General features: G+C 40.4%; 1 pseudogene; it reads right to left on the bottom strand.

Annotated features, from left to right (window-relative positions):
- Positions 1-364: 364 nt before the first annotated feature.
- On the bottom strand, positions 365-24,366 carry LOC137291628 (uncharacterized; annotated as a pseudogene).
- Positions 24,367-24,368: the final 2 nt, after the last annotated feature.

Raw genomic sequence — 24,368 nt, 5'->3', positions numbered from 1 at the left:
CAGGTAACCCACCTATGTGACTGCCATCAAACCACACAGCACAAGAACAGTTCGGAGCCTGAAGAGTGTCCGATCAGACAATGAGGAACCATCTCCAAGAAGTAGGAATATGTGCTAAAACGTCCAAAAGTTACCCCGTCTTTGTCATGACTACATTGATGTTGACAAGTGAGATGGTGTAACATGGTGCTGCCATGGAACCTGGCAAACTGAGACGCATATGGCTCAGTGATGAATCTCATTATCTCCTTGGGCGAAGTGATGGTAGAGACTGTGTCAACAGACGATGTCATGAACACATGCTTGGCATGCTCAACTGCTACATGAAGTGGTGTGACTCCTTTTGTTATCTGTTCCATTAACATTTGCACCTTTCTCTGTGAGAGACTAAACAGTTTCATGTTTGGCATGCTCAACTGCTACATGAAGTGGTGTGACTCCTTTCCTATCTTCTGCATTTACACTGGCACCTTTCTCTATGAGACACTCAACAGTTTCATGTTTGGCATGCTCAACTGCTACATGAAGTGGTGTGACTCCATTCCTATCTTCTGCATTAACACTGGCACCTTTCTCTATGAGATACTTCACAGTTTCATGTTTGGCATGCTTAACTGCTACATGAAGTGGTGTGACTCCTTTCCTATCTTCTGCATTTACACTGGCACCTTTCTCTATGAGACACTCAACAGTTTCATGTTTGGCATGCTCAACTGCTACATGAAGTGGTGTGACTCCTTTCTCATCTCTTCCATTAACATTTGCACCTTTCTCTATGAGATACTCAACAGTTTCATGTTTGGCATGCTTAACTGCTACATGAAGTGGTGTGACTCCTTTCCTATCTTCTGCATTTACTTTGGCACCTTTCTCTATGAGATACTGAACAGTTTCAGTTTCATGTTTGGCGTGCTTAACTGCTACATGAAGTGGCATGACCCTTTTCTCATCTCTTCCATTAACATCTGCACCTTTCTCTATGAGATACTCAACAGTTTCATGTTTGGCATGCTTAACTGCTACATGAAGTGGTGTGACTCCAGTCCTATCTTCTGCATTTACACTCGCACCTTTCTCTATGAGACACTCAACAGTTTCATGTTTGGCATGCTTAACTGCTACATGAAGTGGTGTGACTCCAGTCCTATCTTCTGCATTTACTTTGGCACCTTTCTCTATGAGATACTAAACAGTATCAGTTTCATGTTTGGCGTGCTTAACTGCTACATGAAGTGGCATGACCCTTTTCTCATCTCTTCCATTAACATTGGCACCTTTCTCTATTAGAATCTCAACAGTTTCACGTTTGGCATGCTCAACTGTTACATAAAGTGGTGTGACTCCAGTCCAATCTTCTGCATTTACACTGGCACCTTTCTCTATGAGACACTCAACAGTTTCATGTTTGGCATGCTTAACTGCTATTTGAAGTGGTGTGATTCCAGTCAAGTCTTCTGCATTTACACTGGCACCTTTCTCTATGAGATACTCAACAGTTTCATGTTTGGCATGCTCAACTGCTACATGAAGTGGTGTGATTCCGGTCAAGTCTTCTGCATTTACACTGGCACTCTTCTCTTTGAGATACTCAACAGTTTCATGTCTGGCATGCTCAGCTGCTGCCTGAAGCTGTGTTGTCATGCACCATTCTCTATGATATGAATGGATATATCTATGTCTGAGACCCAGAAGAGTTTCATGATGAAATTGTGTTGTGATGTCATGTGGTATAAAATCACAATCTGCACCTTTCTCTATGAGATACTCAACAGTTTCATGTTTAGCATGTTGAAATGCTACATGAAGTGGGGTGACTCCTTCCTCATCACTTCCATTAACATCTGAACCTTTCTCTATGAGATACTCAACAGTTTCATGTTTGGCATGTTGAACTGCTACATGAAGTGGTGTGGCTCTATACACACCTCCTCCATTAACATCTGCACCTTTCTCTATGAGATACTCAACAGTTTCATGTTTGGCATGCTTAACTGCTACATGAAGTGGTGTGGCTCTATACACACCTCCTCCATTAACATCTGCACCTTTCTCTATGAGATACTGAACAGTTTCATGTTTGGCATGCTTAACTGCTACATGAAGTGGTGTGGCTCTATACACACCTCCTCCATTAACATCTGCACCTTTCTCTATGAGATACTGAACAGTTTCATGTTTGGCATGCTTAACTGCTACATGAAGTGGTGTGGTTTGATTGTAATCTTCTGCATTTACACTGGCACCTTTCTCTTTGAGATACTGAACAGTTTCATGTTTGGCATGCTTAACTGCTACATGAAGTGGTGTGGCTCTATACACACCTCATCCATTAACATCTGCAAATTTCTCTATGAGATATTGAACAGTTTCATGTTTGGCATGCTTAACTGCTACATGAAGTGGTGTGGCTCTATACACACCTCCTCCATTAACATCTGCACCTTTCTCTATGAGATACTCAACAGTTTCAAGTGTGGCATGTTGAACTGCTACATGAATTGGCATGACGCCTTTTATATCCCCTACATTAACACTGGCACCTTTCTCTATGAGATACTCAACAGTTTCATGTTTGGCATGCTCAACTGCTACATGAAGTGGTGTGACTCCATTCCTATCTTCTGCATTTACACTGGCACCTTTCTCTATGAGATACTCGACAGTTTGATGTTTGGCATGCTCAACTGCTACATGAAGTGGTGTGACTCTTTTCCCATCTGTTCCATTAACATGTGCACCTTTTTCAATGAGATACTCAACAGTTTCATGTGTGGCATGTTCAACTGCTACATGAATTGGCATGACGCCTTTTATATCCCGTACATTAACACTGGCACCTTTCTCTATGAGATACTGAACAGTTTCATGTTTGGCATGTTGAACTGCTACATGAATTGGCATGACGCCTTTTATATCCCATACATTAACATGTGCACCTTTCTCTATGAGATACTCAACAGTTTCATGTTTGGCATGTTGAACTGCTACATGAATTGGCATGACGCCTTTTATATCCCCTACATTAACATGTGCACCTTTTTCAATGAGATACTCAACAGTTTCATGTGTGGCATGTTCAACTGCTACATGAATTGGCATGACGCCTTTTATATCCCGTACATTAACACTGGCACCTTTCTCTATGAGATACTGAACAGTTTCATGTTTGGCATGTTGAACTGCTACATGAATTGGCATGACGCCTTTTATATCCCGTACATTAACATGTGCACCTTTCTCTATGAGATACTCAACAGTTTCATGTTTGGCATGTTGAACTGCTACATGAATTGGCATGACGCCTTTTATATCCCGTACATTAACACTGGCACCTTTCTCTATGAGATACTTCACAGTTTCATGTTTGGCATGCTCAACTGCTACATGAAGTGGTGTGGCTCTATTCTTATCTTTGGCATTTACACTGGCACCTTCCTCTATTTTCTCTATGAGATACTCAACAGTTTTATGTCTAGCATGCTCAACTGCTGCATGAAGTGCTGTTGTCATGCACCATTCTCTATGATATAAATGAGCATATCTATCTCTGAGACCCAGAAGAGTTTCATGATGAAAACGCGTTGTGATGCCATGTGGCATAAAATCATAATCTGCACCTTTCTCTATGAGATACTGCACAGTTTCATGTGCGGCATGCTTAACTGCTACATGATGTGGTGTGACTCCTTTCTCATCTCTTCCATTAACATTTGCACCTTTCTCTATCAGATACTGCACAGTTTCATGTGCGGCATGCTCAACTGCTACATGAAGTGGTGTGACTCCAGTCCAATCCTCATCATTTACACTGGCACCTTTCTCTATGAGATACTCAACAGTTTCATGTTTGGCATGCTCAACTGCTACATGAAGTGGTGTGACTCCAGTCCTATCTTCTGCATTTACACTGGCACCTTTCTCTATGAGATACTCAACAGTTTCATGTTTGGCATGTTCAACTGCTACATGAAGTGGTGTGACTCTATAGTTATCTTCGGCATTTCACTCACACCTTTCTCTATGAGATACTCAACAGTTTCATGTTTGGCATGCCCAACCGCTAGATGAAGTGGTGTGGCTCTATTCTTATCCTCTGCATTTACAGCAGCACGTTTCTCTATGAGATACTTCACAGTTTCATGCTTGGCATGTTGAACTGCTACATGAAGTGGTGTGACTCCAGTCCTATCTTCCGTATTTACACTGGCACCTTTCTCTATGAGATACTCAACAGTTTCATGTTTGGCATGTTGAACTGCTACATGAAGTGGTGTGACTCCAGTCCTATCTTCCGCATTTACACTGGCACCTTTCTCTATGATATACTCAACAGTTTCATGTTTGGCATGTTGAACTGCTACATGAAGTGGTGTGGCTCCTTGCTTGTCTGTTGTCTCTGTGAGACACTCAACAGTTTCATGTTTAGTTTGCAAAGCTGCTACATGAAGTGGTGTGACTCCATTCCTATCTTCCGCATTTACACTGGCACCTTTCTCTATGAGATACTCAACAGTTTCATGTTTGGCATGTTGAACTGCTACATGAAGTGGTGTGACTCCATTCCTATCTTCTGCATTAACACTGGCACCTTTCTCTATGAGATACTTCACAGTTTCATGTTTGGCATGCTTAACTGCTACATGAAGTGGTGTGACTCCTTTCTCATCTCTTCCATTAACATTTGCACCTTTCTCTATGAGATACTCAACAGTTTCATGTTTGGCATGCTTAACTGCTACATGAAGTGGTGTGACTCCTTTCCTATCTTCCGCATCTACACTGGCACCTTTCTCTATGAGATACTCAACAGTTTCATGTTTGGCATGTTGAACTGCTACATGAAGTGGTGTGGCTCCTTGCTTGTCTGTTGTCTCTGTGAGACACTCAACAGTTTCATGTTTAGTTTGCAAAGCTGCTACATGAAGTGGTTTGAATATTTTCATACTGTTTGCATTAACACTGGCACCTTTCTCTATGAGATACGGCACAGTTTCGTGCTTGGCATGCTTAACTGCTACATGAAGTGGTTTGAATATTTTCATACTGTTTGCATTAACACTGGCACCTTTCTCTATGAGATACGGCACAGTTTCGTACTTGGCATGCTTAACTGCTACATGAAGTGGTGTGACTCCTTTCCTATCTTCTGCATTTACTTTGGCACCTTTCTCTATGAGATACTCAACAGTTTCAGTTTCATGTTTGGCGTGCTTAACTGCTACATGAAGTGGCGTGATTCCATTCTTATCGTTTGCATTAACATTGGCACCTTTCTCTATGAGATACTGAAGTGTTTCATGTTTGGCACATGTTCCTTTTCTATTGAATATGTTAGCTGTACCCCCCTTCAGTTCATCAAGAAGAAAGGGCCATCTTTCTAGGAATAACCTCAGAATATCCACCCTATCTAAACGAATGGTAAGCTCAGTGGGAGTTAAATTTTCATATTTTTGGCTGAATGAGTAACCAATATGTTGGAGAATGTCAATGATATCAAACCATTTCTTTATGAATACAGGACAGCCATGATGATTCTGCAGGTTGCTCTCAGTACATATTTCACAGAGACCAAGAATGGCAGCATATATTGGATGATCTCCAAGAGGACTATTACACTTCTGTCTCAGAGACTCAACACACAAGATGTTCCCCGCCTTACAGGCCAACATAAGAGGCGTCATTCCTGTCTCTGTGGTAGAAGATACATGTTCAGGTTCAAGGAGGAGATCAAGTTTTTTTTCACTTTCTATGTGTGACTGAGCAGCAAAGTGGAGTGGAAGCCATCCATATGAATTCTTTATTGATTTGTCTGCATTGAGTTGTAACAGATATTCAACCATCTCTGCAGTGCCTATGTGAGCTGCAAGATGCAGTGGTGTGTCGCCTCTACCTGTTGCACATGCAAGGTTTCCACCATGTCCATGAATCATTGATAGAGGATAAGTTTCTCTACATCCTGTTGCCAAAAGTACCAGTTCTTCTGTGGAACAATTTATACCAAGACTGTCAAATAATGGTAACAATTCTAAAGGTGCATCGTTTTTCATACGCCCCAAAGTCTTCAAATATAATAGGGGTGTCACATTATGAAACTGTAATAAGAAGCATTTGGACAGCTGCACAAGCAGTTCTCTTCCTTTGTCTGTTTTACTCATTAAGTGAGCAAGCTTCTCTAAAGTTTTCCAGTTATTCTTTTCGAACAGCAATGCCAGCAGTGGCCACTTGAAAATGTTCATGATGGATGCACCAATGTTATCCATGATGTCATCAGAAGCCGTCTCAGCAGCACATGCTGCAACTATGCAGTCTTCAGATACACAATTCTGTTTCTTTAACATTTCTTTAATCAGTGGTGAATTTCCCTTATATACAGAAGTGGCCAGTATTTCTTGTCTTGTTTGGGTCAACTCCACTTCTGATAAACAGTTCTCAGCTGTTGCAAGCAGATCCATTACTATAAGGTTGCAGCCACTGAGTGCAAAGTAACACAAGACAGAAGTAAAGCGTAGAACCAAGACATTTTCAATATGTAAAGCTGGAATGTCCTCTGTAATACCAACAGCCAAAGCTGAAAGTCTTTCCACTGTTTGCTCACTGAAAAACACTTTTGTGAAGACTTCTTTGGTGCAGTTCTGAAACCTTACAATTTTCATTTTGTCTTCAACTTTCCAGAAACTATGAATCAGAAACTGACAAAACATAGGATCCTGAAAGGCTGGATGTGTAATGATTAGTTCCTGGTTTGTGGACAACAATTCTTGTGTGAGTCTCTCAGAAAGAGTACCAAACTTATTTTCGGGGATTAATATGATATGGTCAGATTCTGATGTTGATGATGTTCTTACGTATTCCAGTAAAACACTAAGGGTACAGAACTTGAGACCAGTTGTGAGTTTTTCTTTGCAGACTTGAATGGAAACGACATCCATTACTGATTGGTGTACAAACCTGTAGCTTTCTTTATTTGCTACAAAGGTAAGATACATTGGGCACATAGTCTTGACTTTACTCTCTAACTGATGAATGTCACAAGTTCTTAAACTCATTAGCTTCTCAAGGAGGTCATTGTCTTCTTTTGATCGGTCAAATGGATCCAAAATGCTCCTGTGTAGTTCCCCACCTTTAAGAAATACCAACAACAACACCATATAACCAACTGGATCAGCATCTGGCAGACTTCTTATACTCTCTGATAAACACTTCAGTGGCTTGGAGAAAAAGCTTGAAGCTTTGAGATGGAGTGATTTATCTTTAGCAAAGACGGAGCAGCACTGGGGGAATCCCATCAAGTCAGTGCTTTGGACAATCCTTTGTTTCTCGATAATGTCAATGCAGGTGTCAGTTCCAAACAGATTCAAGTGACCTTGAAGAATTGCTAACCTTTCTTGTGCATGGTTTTCCTCAATGATTGAGAAATCGACACTTTGACATTGTTTCAGAAAAGTAATTTTAACAACACATGCTGACAGTATATTTAAACGGCTTGTGATAATCAGTTTGACAATTCCACTATCTCTTACAGGGATCATCATAGGGAATTTCTTGCTCCATCTGTCCACCAGATCCTGAACCAGATTCGTTTTTCCAAAGGCATCATCTATCAAAACAACAAACATGTGTTGAACTTTCATTTCATTAAATTGCACTGGAATATGGTCCCACTGACTGGGGTCAGTCAGTATTACAGGGCTTCTGGATTCTTGTTCTGAGATACTCTTCAGTAAGTGCAAACCAGCAGACGTCTTTCCATCACCTGATCTGCCGGTGAGAATAACCACACCTCTTGTCTGAAGAAACTTTTCAGATTGTGTGATGAAGTGTGTCTTCACAAATGGTATTGCTTTCAAATCTCTCAGACAGAGTTTACTCTGATCTGCAAAAGTACAAGAAAAATAGTGTACTTATCAAAATTCATTTTGCATGTTATCTGGTCATTGATATTTTATTTCTCCCTCCCTTTAAAATTAAGACCAGGCACCTTGGTGGCAGAAAAGTTGCTCAGGTAGGATGAGATGTCAAGACAATTTTAGAATACACAAGCAGCAAAGTCTCAGAAGTTAGTGTTATGCACGTTAAAGGCATCAACATTAAGAACTCAGATTGATTTTTAAATATTGGACACAGATGTAAATACTAACATCTATTTATGTTCTATACTAAATCACAAGAAAGGCATGAACATAATGAAATAAATACACATATTTCTTATATAAGAACTTTTCATTCCCTGAACCAGTTATACATATTGCACATTTCTTCAAGTGCATTACTTTTTTGACAACAGAAGGCGGTTCTACCTTTTTTTCACTGATTAACCTGTAACAATGAAGGATGTTGTTATTAAGTTCAGACTTGTCAAAGGTGGTTAAATGTTTGCTCATCATGCCAAAGATCCATGTTCAATTCCCCATATGGGTAAATGCATGAAGCCCATTTCTGATGCTGCTCCACTGTCAGTGTTATCACAACCTCTTGTGCACTTTAAAGAACCCACAAATTTGTTGGTAAAAAATACAGATGATGCCCACATGAATACTTGCATAGTTGAGGGTATACATGTAGCAGTAAACTTTGACAAAGTACTGTGACTATGGGACACAGTCCATCCAGGTGTGAAGGGTACCTTGTATGCTTGCGTTACACTATGTTCCCAGAGGCCACGGTGGCCTGTTTCCCCTAAAAATAGTGAAACATGGGATTGGGGTCATTTTTGTTCCAATAGTCAAGTTTTGTTAGGTCCTGCTAAGTTATCTCATGGTATGCATGATGGGGTTTGGGGAAAAATGGGATGCTCAAAAGCGCAATATGATTTGGATCACAGACCACTATGGATAACACTGCATTTCCTCCTGGCCTGTCGCATTCTGATGGGTTACCTCTCATTTCTCGTGACATGTTTTACACGTTCTGTTGAGACTTTCTACAGATGAAACATGGAACTTTCTACAGATGAAACTTTGATGCCGACCAGAACAGTGCCCACAGTATAAAATAATAGTTTCTTGTGTGACCCAAAAATTGTGTGGTGGTGTGAGGTCCTGTGCATAGAGCTCAGGTCACAGTCAGGAGAAGTTAAGCAATGATGGGCATGGCCAGTGCTCGAATAGGTGACTGTCAGCTTGACTCCTGAGTGTTTCTAGGGCTTCAGTCCTATTCCACAATGAAGCACATATGATTCATGTGATCTCACCTTAAGCAAGTGAGTTTGTTCAAAATTGCCTCTGTTCATGTGACAGAAAATGTAACTACAACGTTCTTGCACCTTACAGGTAGCTTGGGTTATCCGGGGTAATAACATGCCTTGCTTTGACTGTTAGCGCTAAGAGCATTCACCTTGTGAATGGAGTTTAGCACAATATAAATGCACACATTATTAATTAAAATGCATTTAATGGTTGTGTTGCCTGTTAAGCCGTTCATGTGTGGGTTGTTGTGTATACTGTGTGTGAGAAAATGTGTGCATGAAGGGGTAGTTGGGTGGAGTGATGTATGCTAACAATCTTGTGAATCTGCTTATAAGTGTAAAGTAATGCTACAGATACGGATGAAGGAAGTTGGGTGAAGGTGTGTGTATGTGCATGTATGTCTCTATGAAGCAAGCTATATGTGGTCTAGTGAGAGGAAGGGTTTTGTGGTGCTGTTTCCCTTATGTGTGCATGTTTGTGCATGGTAAATGCAAGAGCGTATATGTGTTTGTTGTCTGTGAACTTTAGATTTGATTATGCTAGTTGTTGTGGAGTAAATTATGTTTAAATTACGTTAAAAAATTTTAAAATATATGTATATTTCTTGATGGTTTGCGATGTCATAGATTTATGTAATTTTCTGAATAAAAAAGATATTTTATACTTATCCAGATGCATGCTTATTATGCTTGTCGCCTCCCTCTATGAAAATGATAGTGGAACACTTGAAATCCCCTGAAGTTCCCTCTTTCGAAGAGGACGTACAATCACTCACTCTTGAGCAGCCTCCATTTGGCACCCTTTTAGGTCACTTCACCATCAATGCTTGGCAATCTCTCCAAATATGATCCGACATGCCACTAGTCATTTGAGAGGGCTTGACATCACGAGTCAGGATAAGCATAAAATATAAATTTTACTCAGAAAATTACATATTTTTCCTTATCCTGACTCATGCTTATTATGCTAACAGAATCTGATGCAATCAGTGGTGAGTCAGTCCACATCCTAGACATCTAGTCTTACAGTTTGTCTTGTATTTCCCCCCATGGGAACTTATACAGGACTAAATTGACCCTGTTCTTCCACCATCCATCTGCTAACTCCAAGGGGACCACAGCATGTCAGATTTCTCTTTTTGTGAAGGGACAGCTGACATCTTTGTGTGGATATATAAATCTAATACAACTTTATGTCAAGATCTTCCCATCAAGACAAAGTTGCGACCCTATTTCATGTACAAGTATCTTCTGTTTACAAGAACAGGGTTATAATCACTCAAGCTAGCCTGTGTCTCAACCATTTACTCCCCAGAGCATTGGTCTCCACAAGTCATGTGATAAAAGGTGAGATTTACTGTTAGTTGTTGAGTTACGAGTGGCCCATATTGCATCTTCTGAGGTTGTGGTTGGCAAACACCGTGTCAGATTTCCAAAAGCAGCACTCCAGTGTAGACACTGGAGCTCTGACTTTGTGTGGATTGGAGGCTCATGGAGGTTCAAGTCCTGCTACTCTGTACATCCCTAGCATTATGGCTCTCATGCAAACTGAGATAGTTGTCCGTTAGACTTTGGTGGTGTCTCAGAAGATAATGGGATGAATAGGAGCTAGAAATTTTGTCTCCTTGTTTTAGTCCTTTGTAGACATATATTCAAGGCTCTGACAGAGCACACAGTCCTGAGTCCTGAGTATCCTCTGTACCAAGGACTGATAATGTCGGGATTTGGAATTGTCTGTCCCGTAGACTTGGCAGTTGATTCTTTGCAATAAACTCCCATCTTTGTTCTAGATGTATGATATCATGATGTCCAGAGTCAAATTATGTCCAGTGCATGTGTTTCTGACACCTGAGGTGCTGCTGACATAAGTATTCCGCCACTTGAGGATGTGAAGCCTTTGATGCTGTGAAGGTCTTCTGCTGTGCATATGTCTCAAATTTCTTACACTGATTGTCATAAGAATGCGAGTTGATCTGCATAGAGCAAAGGTACAGCCTTTGCTGCTCTGGTGGAGTATCCACTCTTCTTCAGGCAAATGTTGATGTGGTCAATACGTAAAGTTAGAACAACAGATTCCCCTGAGCGGATGGACGAGAAAGTTCTGTCAATCTGGTAGTCTTAGTGATGGACTTTATAGTTCTTCCGTGTGTATGGGAAACCATTCTTTCTTGCAGACCAATAAGCCATGACCAAAATCAGTTGCAGCATTGTCATCTGCTTGACTTTCTTATTTACTTGTGGCAGTAGAACTGGAGACAGAAGCGTATTCAGTCTTTCCCATAATATGCTGAGAGCATCTGTTGCACATGCAAGTGGATCCAGCATTGCAGATATGAATGTTGGTGTCTGTTTATTGAATCTTATCAGAAACTGGTCTGTGTGGAGATCCTAATGTCTGACTGACATCCATTCTGTTGGAGATGGTTGTAGTGGACAAGATGGAGTATCTGCCATAACATGCCTTTATGTAGATGTTCAGATCATCAATGATGTTGAACAGTTGAAAGGAGAGCTGATGTAGACTAAATGATCTTGTTGATCCCTGTCTGCTTATGTAGAATGCTACTGTGGAGTTGTCCATGTGAACCAAGAGTAGTTTGTTCGTCAGTACACATGACCAGTGTAGTAAGGCATTGATTACAGTTTTCACCTCCAACTGACTTAAATGTGAAGAAGTTATTCCTGACTTGTCCATTTTCAAATTGCAGTTGGAGCTGGGCTCCCCATCCCAGTAGCAACACACTAGTGGCATGATGCATTGTATTCCAAGGAACACAAGATCCAGCTTCGGTTCTGACTCAGAATTAGAAGGTTGACAAGCCATCCTATTAGAATCCGGGCATGAAATGGTGCTGATCTATACCTTGACTCCACCTTTCTCTAGTAGGGACTTTATTGTGTCAGCTAGCTTCACTGATTGATCTTCTGCATAATTAACAATAATCGAGTCTCTTGTCAGCTGTGGTGTAGCTGGGGGTGGTGGGGTAGCCTAGTGGTTAAAGCGTTCGCTTGTCACGCCGAAGACCCGGGTTCGATTCCCCACAAGGGTACAATGTGTGAGGCCCATTTTCTGGTGTCCCCCGCCGTGATATTGCTGGAATATTGCTAAAAGTGGCGTAAAACCAAACTCACTCACTCACTGTGGTGTAGCACTCAACAGTAGCATGTCCATAGTATCCGTGAGATGTAGCTGTCTTGAGAAATCCCCCATGTTTGCCAATGCTGTTTTAGATGTCCACCCACTGTTGATGGCTGCACAGGACTCTCTTGTCTCCTGTGTAACAGTCCTGGTGATTTCTTCAGTTTCTCTATGGAAGACTGACCATGATGACAAAGGGGCTTTTAGAAATGGCCTGGTAAATCTCTCGCTCCAGGAACATGTAGACAATAATCCTTTTCTCCTAAAGACAGTCAGTCCCGCTTATGATGACACCAGACGCTTGGAGAGTGCCTCTAAATGAGCAGAGGCAACAAGATCATCCTACCCTCTTCCGTAGTCAGATTCTTAAATCTGGAATGCTTCATTTATAACCTGGGACCGTGACAATCCAAAAAAGGGTCCACTTTATACAATCTGTTCTGAGAGGAAATCTTCTAGCATTAAATGGTGAGATGTGTTGATTCTGATATTTCATAGCTTTAGTAAAGGCCGTACTGAGACTGTCGGGGACTGTAGAGAATAGTTTGATTGGAGGGAAGGTGAGTTAGTCTCATCAAGTTTTCATCCACCATTTTACAGGTGAGGCTTCATTAGATTCCTTAGATGGCGATTCCAGATCAAACCCGTTGGTGATTCAAGACGTTACTTCTGAGTCTAAAAAGATGGTGTCCCCATCTTCATCCAATAATGGTCTGTGAAGTATCTCTCTATCTGAAGACCTCTGTCTATCTGTTTCCATGCGCGAATCCTTCAGTTGAGAGTCTCTCTGTCAGAGTGTTGTCCCAGCAGCAAACATCCGAATGCTCTCTCCCGCTGCATGGGTCTCTAGTAAACTATTGCTCCTTCCACATGCTCCAACGAGGATGTAACTCTGTGTCCGATGGCGATGATGATCCGTTTCTTGATCTGTAGTGTCCAGGGAAGCATGTGGCAAATCCTTCCTGCTGGAGTGCTGTGCGTGAGAGCACTCACCTAATCGACAATTGTAGATTTCTCCAGAGGGAGGAGAGAGAGTGACAAGCATGGTCGGTCATGTGACTAAAAAGGGCACGAAACCTCTTAAAATGAGGGAACTCAACTCACTCAGAAGTCCTAGGGTTATTAAAGTGCATGAACAGAACCACTATCAAACCATTTGTCCTTAAAGATCATCATTTTTCAATGTTTACCAATGGTGATGTGTTTGTTTTAAAAGCTAAACGATTAAACCTGTATTGTCTGTGATGCCTAATGAAGTGAGTGAGTGAGTTTAGTTTTACGCTGGACTCAGCAATATTCCAGCTGTATGGGGGCGGTTTGTAAATAATCGAATCTGGACCAGACAATCCAGTGATCAACAGCATGAGCATCCATCTGCGCAATTGGGAACCGTTGACATGTGTCAACCAAGTCAGCGAGCCTGACCACCTGATCCCATTAGTCACCTCTAATGACAAGCCTAATCAACTTTAATGGCAAGCATGGTTTGCTGAAGGCCTATTCTACCCCGTGACCATCACAGGTCGACGCCTAATGGAGTCAGTTACAATGCCTGTCCATAAATGATTTCACTGATTTCTGTTTTTTCTCATATAAGCTTCAGAGAATTAACTGTGAAAACACTTCAGTTACATCAAATTTTTCATACAAGAAGTATTTCACTTTTATCAGACTTTCTGCTCCAATTTATTGGGTTTTCTATTCCAAAGAAGTGTAAATTATATTTTGATCATCTTCTTCATGAATGGATGGTTGGGGATTAGAAGGAACAATTAATTCAATCTTGAAGTAAGCAAAAGCTTGATAATGAAACTTCTACCAGAAGGAGTAATACTTCTTGTCATCCTTGTGTTAATTACTACCTTGAATTTCAATAACATATTTTCAAAATTCTTCAACATTATTGCAACTTTGTTTAGTTGTTAAAAGATATCTACTGCTTTATATCCATCGACGGATTTTTCAACATGTCTAAAATGAAATAGATACTGGAGTTGCTTGAACATATTCCTGTGTTGTCAGTCATGAGAAAATAGAATTAGAAATGAAATGGATGAGAAAAAGATTTAAAGCACAAAACACAGAACAAAAGTTACCTACCAATGATGTTTCTAAGCTGTGTATCCAACACATCTGAAACAAGGAAGGGAATGAGTTTCAACCAGTGAGAATAAAATGCTTTAGCTTAACTCAACACTGAAAATAAACAGACATTGAAAACAACTTTGAGCGCAAACTAAAGTATATAGACCAATTATACTTGTATTTCTTAACCATCTAAAGGGCATGTTGACATAGCAGTGTTTAGGGGAGACTTCTTCATAAAGAAGAATTCATAAAATCCATCACAAAACTGGCAAGGTTTCCTGTTTCAATATATACGTTATGTGAAGAGAGTCGGAATCGCATGAATTGCTTTTTCGAGATAATATTGCAAAGTGAAAGAATAAAAAATATGTAAAACTGGACAACTGCTCACTATAATAGAGGTCGGTAAGCATGAGTGTCAATGGCATCTGCATTGTAACATAAGCTTTAAGACTAGTCTCTAAGTCTATGAATAGGTCATTCTGTTATAGAGTCTAATTCAGGGCAGCCATCATCCAAATATTTCTAAAAAAAACCCAAAGCTATGTAGCTAGATTTAGTTATTATTATTCTATCTGCGTTCTTAATTTTTATCACTACTGCAGAGCACTTAATGTTTCGTCAGTCATGAGAATTAGAATTTGTCAACGTATTCATTTCTCTTCGTCAAAGTAATTCTCCAGTCATCCTACCTTGTTTCTCCACCAGTTGTCAACGCGTTCTTATATGGTTGGTGTGTCGACTGGGGATCGGCTAATGGATAGGATGACTGGAGAATTGCGTTGACGAAGACAAACGAGTACGTTGATGAAGATGAAGGCATAGTTCAGTTCGAACTTCTGTAGTTGGTTTCACAAGATGTGACAAACAAGTATACATGAATGAGGTGAGCGGACTTCCAGCTCAACTCCAGGGCCTTTCCTGCGAGCGGCATAATCCTGCGAGCGGTCGTCCCTGCAAAGACAGTCGGAATGCCGGACTCCACACTCACATCTCACATAGATGTGATCATACATATATATGCAATTTTTAACAACAATGGACAGGCAAAGATTCAACAATGGACAGATAGAGAAACAATAGTACTTCCTTCTACAGTTGATGTGATGATGGACACAGCCTTGGGGGGTGACCAATAAAGGCCATAAATGTCATATACAGTAATTAATGGGAGTGACAAAGAGGAACAAGGTAGCTGACAAAACAATGTACTCTGCGGTAGTGATAAAGATTAAGAACGCAGACTGAATAATAATAACTAAATCTGGCTACATAGTTTTGGGTGTTTCTTAGAAATATTTGGATGATGGCTGCCCTGAATTAGACTCTATAACAATTCAGTGAAGACTGTTTACAGCTTCGTGAGGATGATCTATGCCGAAGATGAAAGTAAAATGAAGATAAGGGATTCTGCATAACTTTATTCGCTAATTACAAAGTAACACAAACTTTGCGGTCGTAGGATGGCACTTTATTATAAGCATTGGCGAGCCGATGAGCCGTTGCTGTGTCAGGGCTAACGGGCAGACCAATCTCATGAATTCCCAATGTGTCCATTAACAAAACATCCTGCAGATACTGGAAGGCAAAAACTGTCTTAGACTGAAAAACAAAAGTGTCCTCCAAAAGGGAAGTCAAAGAGCAGTTGTTCTGGAGTGCCATCATGTATGGCCCGAGTCATGTGGGTTCAATGCAGCAGCAGGTTAAAGACCAGCAAAAGTGTATGTAGGTTGGTCAACCCCAACTTCCGCTGATAAGGCTGTATATTGCATATGAAAAGACACCTACTCAGCACAATAGCAGCAATGTAGATTTTGAGAGCTCTGACTGGCCAAAGCTAAAGGTCCTCAGTGTCATCTGGCCCCAGTATGGTTGATGGTGGAATGGTAAACAATCGATCCGGTTGACAAAGTTATTGATTCGTCATGTTGAAATCCAAGTGAAGACCCAGGGAAACGCTATCATGTGCTGCCTTTTCATATCACACTCGGCTGAAATCCAAGCATCTGTAGCATATGCCACTAGGAAGAATGTCTTAAAGGGGATGCCCTCAAAGGTGAAGGCAGAAACTGCAGTGGAGAGTGAATGTTATGCACCTTGCAATAATCTTTGTAGATGCATCAGATATAAAGACTGAATGCCAGTGGAGATGTAGGTAGTCGGTCTGAGTGTGGCTGGAGGAGTATATCACCTCGAGCAGGCAGAGCTAATGACCATGGGTTGACAAGATGTACCAGGTCAACAAACCAACTGCACCAGCCATAAGGTGTAACCCAAAACAGTTCCTTTCCACTCAGCTGTCAATCAAGTACAAGCAAGTACTGTGACAGGACAAATTTAACAAATTGTGAAAATAGATATGGCATAGAACAAATGCATTAAAAACCCCATCTGATTGTAGCATGGAATAATATTACTGATTTGGTCATGACATACACTGAGAATTATTGTGGTTGACTCAATCAGTTAGAATAGTGTACAGTGACACCTGTTTGGAATGACAACCATTGTCCAACATGCGTTTCAGTGTGGGATTATAGTAGAGTAGTGTACAGTGACACCTGTTTGGAATGACAACCATTGTCCAACATGCGTTTCAGTGTGGGATAGTAGAGTAGTGTGCAGTGTCACCTGTTTGGAATGACAACCATTGTCCAACATGCGTTTCAGTGTGGGATAGTAAAGTAGTGTACAGTGTCATCTGTTAGGAATGACAACCTTTGCCCAACATGCGTTTCAGTGTGGGATAGTAGAGTAGTATACAGTGTCGCCTGTTTGGACTGACAATCCTTGTTCAGCATGTTTTTCAGTGTGGGATAGTAGAGTAGTGTGCAGTGTCACCTGTTTGGAATGACAACCCATTTTCCAAAAATGTGTTTCAGTGTGAGTTAGTTATGCTATCCAGTTATCACCTGTTAGTCATGAATCAAGTTGAGCCATTCAGGGACACACACTGAAATACCTTTTCCCAGCATTAGAGATTATTTAATAAACCCTATGGAATCAATCCTACATACAGCTAGGAATATTTTAGAATTGTAATATATATATTTTAGAATATGTAAATATACACAGATCACCTTACTTTTATCTGTATTGATTGTAACCCCAGTGTTGTTGGCCAAGTTGAAGATATTAGCAACTGGGTTTCTGCTTGTAGAGTTGAACAGTGCACCTTGAGCTGGAAGAAAAATCAGTGAGGAAACTCAGTTTAGCTGTTGTTCCCATTACCATTGTTTCCACATGAATAAACATAACATTAAACTTAGGTCACACATACACATTTATGACGACTAATGCCAAACTTGATGAATCATTATCAGTAGTGCTGCAAATTGCACAGGCAACATTCTGTGAGAGAGTACCATGGTAAGGTACTGCTTAATCTACAGTTTTCTCAACAGGACTTAAATGTGATTTGTTTTCAGTGTAGAGCCAATGCCAATTCCAGATCTTTCAGTACTTGTGCAGTACAATGGTAAATGTAATGCTGCAAATTGCACAGGCTACATTCTTGCACTAGAAAAACCCACCATCTTTACCTCCCTATGACAAGAACAAGAAACTAAGTAATGACTAATGTTGTATGGGTCTAGTCCAATGTCCAAATGACAGAAACACTACTAAAGCACATGTGGCTACTTGTACTTAAACACTGTTTTGTACTAATTGCAATGTTAGGAATTTCTTAGCAGAACAGTAAGCATGTCAATCACCTAAATGTTCTGTGCACACACCAAAAGAAATGAATAGGACAAACAAGCTTCAGATTGAATTGGCACACCAACTTCTCTATTGCGTCATGACATTTCATTGAGGAGCAGTACATTGCAATCATGACAGTAGTTTTCTAAGGTATCTCTTGACGAAACAGTCAGTATTACTCTCACCTGCTGCACTTTGCTCTGACTTGAAATCTAAAGCTCCATGCCATCCATCTAAATGCTGATTAGAAGAGCCTGCCTCAGTCACCCTTTGAAGACTGCTACCATGAGGCTCCTGGGAATGAATGACATGCCCGTCAGCATCTGATGTAAGACCTGTATGTTTTGGCAATGCAGGTTGGTCTTCCTTTGCCTTCCCAGAAGAAACTTGTCTTTGTGCATCAGTTGGACTTTCTGTCTGAGGAATAACAGGAACATCAGCAGGACTTTGTGTTGGAACATCAGCAGGACCTTGTGCTGGAACATCAGAAGGACCTTGTTTTGGAATATCAGTAGGACCTTGTGCGGGAACACCAGCAGGACTTTGTGTTGGAACATCAGTAGGACTTCGTGTTGGAACATCAGTAGGACTTCGTGTTGGAACATCAGTAGGGCCTTGTGTTGGAACATCAGTAGGGCCTTGTGTTGGAACATCAGTAGGGCCTTGTGTTGGAACATCAGTAGGGCCTTGTGTTGGAACATCAGTAGGGCCTTGTGTTGGAACATCAGTAGGGCCTTGTGTTGGAACATCAGTAGGGCCTTGTGTTGGAACATCAGTAGGGCCTTGTGTTGGAACATCAGTAGGACTTCGTGTTGGAACATCAGTAGGGCCTTGTGTTGGAACATCAGTAGGGCCTTGTGTTGGAACATCAGTAGGACTTCGTGTTGGAACATCAGTAGGGCCTTGTGTTGGAACATCAGTAGGACTTCGTGTTGGACCATCAGTAGGGCCTTGTGTTGGAACATCAGTAGGGCCTTGTGTTGGAACATCAGTAGGACTTCGTGTTGGACCATCAGTAGGACTTCGTGTTGGAACATCAGTAGGGCCTTGTGTTGGAACATCAGTAGGACTTCGTGTTGGAACATCAGTAGGGCCTTGTGTTGGAACATCAGTAGGACTTCGTGTTGGACCATCAGTAGGGCCTTGTGTTGGAACATCAGTAGGACTTTGTGTTGGACCATCAGTAGGGCCTTGTGTTGGACCATCAGTAGGACTTCGTGTTGGACCATCAGTAGGGCCTTGTGTTGGAACATCAGTAGGACTTCGTGTTGGACCATCAGTAGGGCCTTGTGTTGGACCATCAGTAGGGCCTTGTGTTGGACCATCAGTAGGGCCTTGTGTTGGAACATCAGTAGGGCCTTGTGTTGGAACATCAGTAGGACTTCGTGTTGGAACATCAGTAGGGCCTTGTGTTGGACCATCAGTAGGGCCTTGTGTTGGACCATCAGTAGGACTTTGTGTTGGAACATCAGTAGGGCCTTGTGTTGGACCATCAGTAGGACCTTGTGTTGGACCATCAGTAGGACCTTGTGTTGGACCATCAGTAGGGCCTTGTGTTGGACCATCAGTAGGGCCTTGTGTTGGACCATCAGTAGGGCCTTGTGTTGGACCATCAGTAGGACTTCGTGTTGGACCATCAGTAGGGCCTTGTGTTGGACCATCAGTAGGGCCTTGTGTTGGACCATCAGTAGGGCCTTGTGTTGGACCATCAGTAGGGCCTTGTGTTGGAACATCAGTAGGGCCTTGTGTTGGACCATCAGTAGGGCCTTGTGTTGGAACATCAGTAGGACTTCGTGTTGGAACATCAGTAGGACTTCGTGTTGGACCATCAGTAGGACTTCGTGTTGGACCATCAGTAGGACTTCGTGTTGGACCATCAGTAGGGCCTTGTGTTGGACCATCAGTAGGGCCTTGTGTTGGACCATCAGTAGGGCCTTGTGTTGGACCATCAGTAGGGCCTTGTGTTGGACCATCAGTAGGGCCTTGTGTTGGACCATCAGTAGGGCCTTGTGTTGGACCATCAGTAGGGCCTTGTGTTGGAACATCAGTAGGACTTCGTGTTGGAACATCAGTAGGACTTCGTGTTGGAACATCAGTAGGACTTCGTGTTGGACCATCAGTAGGACTTCGTGTTGGACCATCAGTAGGGCCTTGTGTTGGACCATCAGTAGGGCCTTGTGTTGGACCATCAGTAGGGCCTTGTGTTGGACCATCAGTAGGGCCTTGTGTTGGACCATCATCAGGAAGAGGTTGTGTTGGCAAATCAGGAACACTTTCTGTATCAGAGTAGAGAGAATCATCCTCTGACTCATAAAAACAGTAGGAATCCATATCAAAGTCATCTTGATCCATTTTGGAGGTCACTTATTCATCAGCAGGTGAAATTGGATATCAGATGTTGTGGACATGGTCACCTAAAATATTTGAAAAACCAGTATATAGATATAGTGTTTATCATAGCAGTACAATCTGTAGCATATGAAGCATTATAACTGAGTTAAACAAGTTTTAAAAATGTTAGCAAGGCTCACTAGTATCCCCAATCATGACTCCACACTTGAACTTTTCACCAAGTTTTGTGCTGATTGCATTATTCCTCTTCGGGCAATCAAAGTTTACCCTAAAAATAAACCGTGTTTAACAAACAAGTCCAAATCTTTGTTGAGTGAAAAGACATTAGCAATTTGTTCAGGTAACACTGACAAAGTTAAAGAAATACAACGGGATATTTTATGTGAAGCAGCGAAATATAAAGATGAATATAAATGTATAATTGAAAAAAAGGTTTATCACAAACAATCTGAAACATGTTTGGCAAGGACTTAAATCTGTAAATAGGAGTAACAAAAAACAGCAGTGTACTGATGTTCAAGGAAATTATTTTTTAGCTAATCTATTGATTTCAGTTTATGCCAGATTTGACTATCATTATTTTGCCAATGATATTGACAATATGTATTCATCTATACCCTCATCTCATCGCTTAGTAATAATATTAATATAAGAAGTGATGCTTTGTTGTCATTTAAACAACTCAAAGTAGGGAAATCTTGCAGCCCTGAAAACTTACCTGGTACTGGTTTGAAAGAACATGGAAAGCAGCTATGTGTCATGTTTCAGAAGATGTTTCAATAGTCAGTTAGTTAAGTGGTAATCCCCACCCTCTAGAAAACCTCCAGCATCCCTATTCCAGAAAGGAATAATCTTGACGTAAATAATGACCATCGTCCAGTCACTTTGACATTAATACTGATTAAGTGTTTAGAACGGATTATCAAAAAAAATGTTACTTGATAGTGTAAGTCATTTGCTAGATAGCAAAATTACTGGAGTATCCTATCATGAAATGATAATTCATACCAAAATTCATTATTAATTGTAACCAGTACAAGCAGCATTAGCATTCAAATATTAGGAAAATATAAATATGGAATATTAGTTTCATCGTGTATCAGTAATAGCTTAGACAAAGACTCCTGTCAAAAGTAATAAAACTTTTCTCATAGATTTCTACTGAAAAAGTTATAACTTATGTAGATAGAATAAGTTATTAAGACACAATTTCACAGAGTTAAAATCCTAGCCTGAGGTAATCAGAACGCCACTGTAAGACAAACCATTCACTGAGACAAGGGTTATGTCTAGACAGTTAAATAAACTGTTTCGATGAGGTAAACATACCATCACCTACAGTAAAATAACATTATGCAAACACCAGTTGAGGCTCGTTAAAGATCCAGCTCAGAGTAAGCAATCAAGCTTCCAGGAAATGTGCCAACAAGATTAATGCCACTTAGAACAGGATTAAAAGATTAAGTACTCCCCGTGTCTGGTCATGAAAGTTGTTCTGGTAGGACACACCCCATTTTGTTTATTCTGTATTTCACTGGCTATTGTAGGTTACACCCATTTTTTGTATCAGTCAGCAAATCATAATCTTTGTACTGTTTCAGCTGTAGTTAAATAGTCCCCACCTCCATTTGTCCATCAGTAGGGTTTAGACTCCCAACACAGGTCAGCTCTAGCCCTCAGCCCAGAGGGTTGTACCGACTCTCTGTGGCCACCCTTGTTACTCTGTCTCTTGTTAATAAAATTGTAATTAGCTTCTTGTGACTTCGGACTCTTTGCTGAGTTAATTCCTCCAAGCAGACCAGCATGCCAGTTAGATAAGGGGTTTCATTGGTACCCTCACTTGGACCCGAGACCCATATCATAACAATCCTTCCAATATATTCCCTTTATTTATGAGTGAAGACTGTCAAAATAGCAACTAAAATTAGAAATGATACATTGATAGTACCCATATTTTATCTCACCATTTTGAACTACTTCTGTCTGGACACTGCTTCCAATTACCATCACTTAAAACAAACAGAGCTTGACAGTCCTTCATACCTTCTAGTTTCTGTATTGTATCAATACAAAATATGTTTTGGATAAGTTATCATGCATGAGACAACGACTAACTTAACCTCGCTATATATGTATTCATTACTGTTACGGTGCTGATCTAAACAACTTTAACTAGAGGAAGGTCCGTAAATAAACTTAACCACGGGTTCAAATATATATCGGTAACTTGGTTCCAACTTGTGGCAAAGGACAACTTCAAGAACAAACGTTTGATCTGAGGTTTATTATTATAACCATAACAGAGCTACATCTGAGGTAACAATGAACATGAGAAATAGAATTTAAATATAATCTTCGTATTCACACAATGGAGATATAACAAGCCACTAATGTGGTATCACACCTGAGGCATAAACTTGCCCAACCCCTTACAAAAATACACTGAGACTTATTTGAGTGCTTATATCACCATGCACAAGTGTATAGAGTTTAAGGAGATTTACATTGCTCCTAAAATTTGTCATCTTACAAAATACACTGAGACTTATTTGAGTGCTTAAGAAGATTTACATGGCTTTCAGGAATATTTACTCAAAGCCAAGGTATTAATTTCATAGGAGTCAATTAATGAATAAGTGAGATAACTTATAATCTAGATGGTTATGTCTAAATGACAAGTCAAGGATATCAAAAGATAGTCGATTAGGGATACATAAACACAGTTAAAAGACTCTTAGTCTACCATGAATAATTCCAAAATTGAATACACCTCAGAGGAATTTTACCGTGTTCCAACAAAAGGTTAAAGTATTCTTATAATAGGATTCACTACACTACACAGCTATTATACCTGATAATATGGCACTGTGTTTCCAAGGGCATTTGAAAGTAAAACTTAACACAAGCCCATTACTTTGTAACACCAAAACCCAGCAAGGGGTGCACTGTGACTGAAAGATACTGCAGCCAGGGTGCAGACATCCATACTCCAAGGCTAGCTCTGAAACTAGAGGCATGTCAAGCACTTCTGTCTTGAAGACTCAGTGATAGGGACTGTGAAATGTAAACCAGATAGCCAAATACATGTCCACAGATGATTACAAGACTGTGAAATCTTAAAAGTATATATGTAAAGAAATAGCCATAGGAGATTACAAGACTGTGAAGTGATGAAAATGAGTTTTGAAATATACTGATTTCAATTCAGATCACATAACTCACATTAATAAATACCACACTGATATACTTGTAAACTTTACGCTCTTCTGAGGAAGATTATATTTTGCAGTACAAGTGCACATATTAACCTGGTACAAACGAAAGGATAAAAGGTACCAAGAACATGGAGCCCCCATCACTACTCACAACTATATTTTAGATGTTATATCACTAGAGTATGTATATCTTCCAGGAATTATATCTTAACAACAAACATGAAAACAACAGTGCATGTTTCATCAGAAGTGGTAAGATTTATTGATCATTTAAAAATGCCGTACTTTGTAAACTATTCTATGTCGAATTCACAAACACTTTTCAAATAACTTTAAGTCCTGTATGATCCCACATTAGAAACAAATGAACTTGTACACTATTTATACATTTATACATACAGTTTAACCTCTACTTGTCATCCAAAACTGACTGCTATGTGTTATTTCTAAAGTAAAGTCAAAAAGTTAAATTACAAAATGAAAGTGCTAGTTCATGGAAGTAAGTAAGGTATATTGAAAGATGCCGTTTTCTAAGTCATTCTTGTTATATATAATTCCAGTAACCGTTCACTTGTAATACAGTGTAATGATAAAATTTTAAAAATAACCAAATACTTCATATCGATGAACATTTGGCTAAAATATAAAATTACGTCTTACCTGTAATAGTGATTGGAAAGACTGG

This window comes from Haliotis asinina, chromosome 7 (assembly GCF_037392515.1).
Source record: "Haliotis asinina isolate JCU_RB_2024 chromosome 7, JCU_Hal_asi_v2, whole genome shotgun sequence".
Classification (NCBI taxonomy): Eukaryota; Metazoa; Mollusca; class Gastropoda; order Lepetellida; family Haliotidae; genus Haliotis; species Haliotis asinina.
Note: the sequence above shows the minus strand (reverse complement) of the source record. Positions and strands in the feature narration are given on the sequence as shown.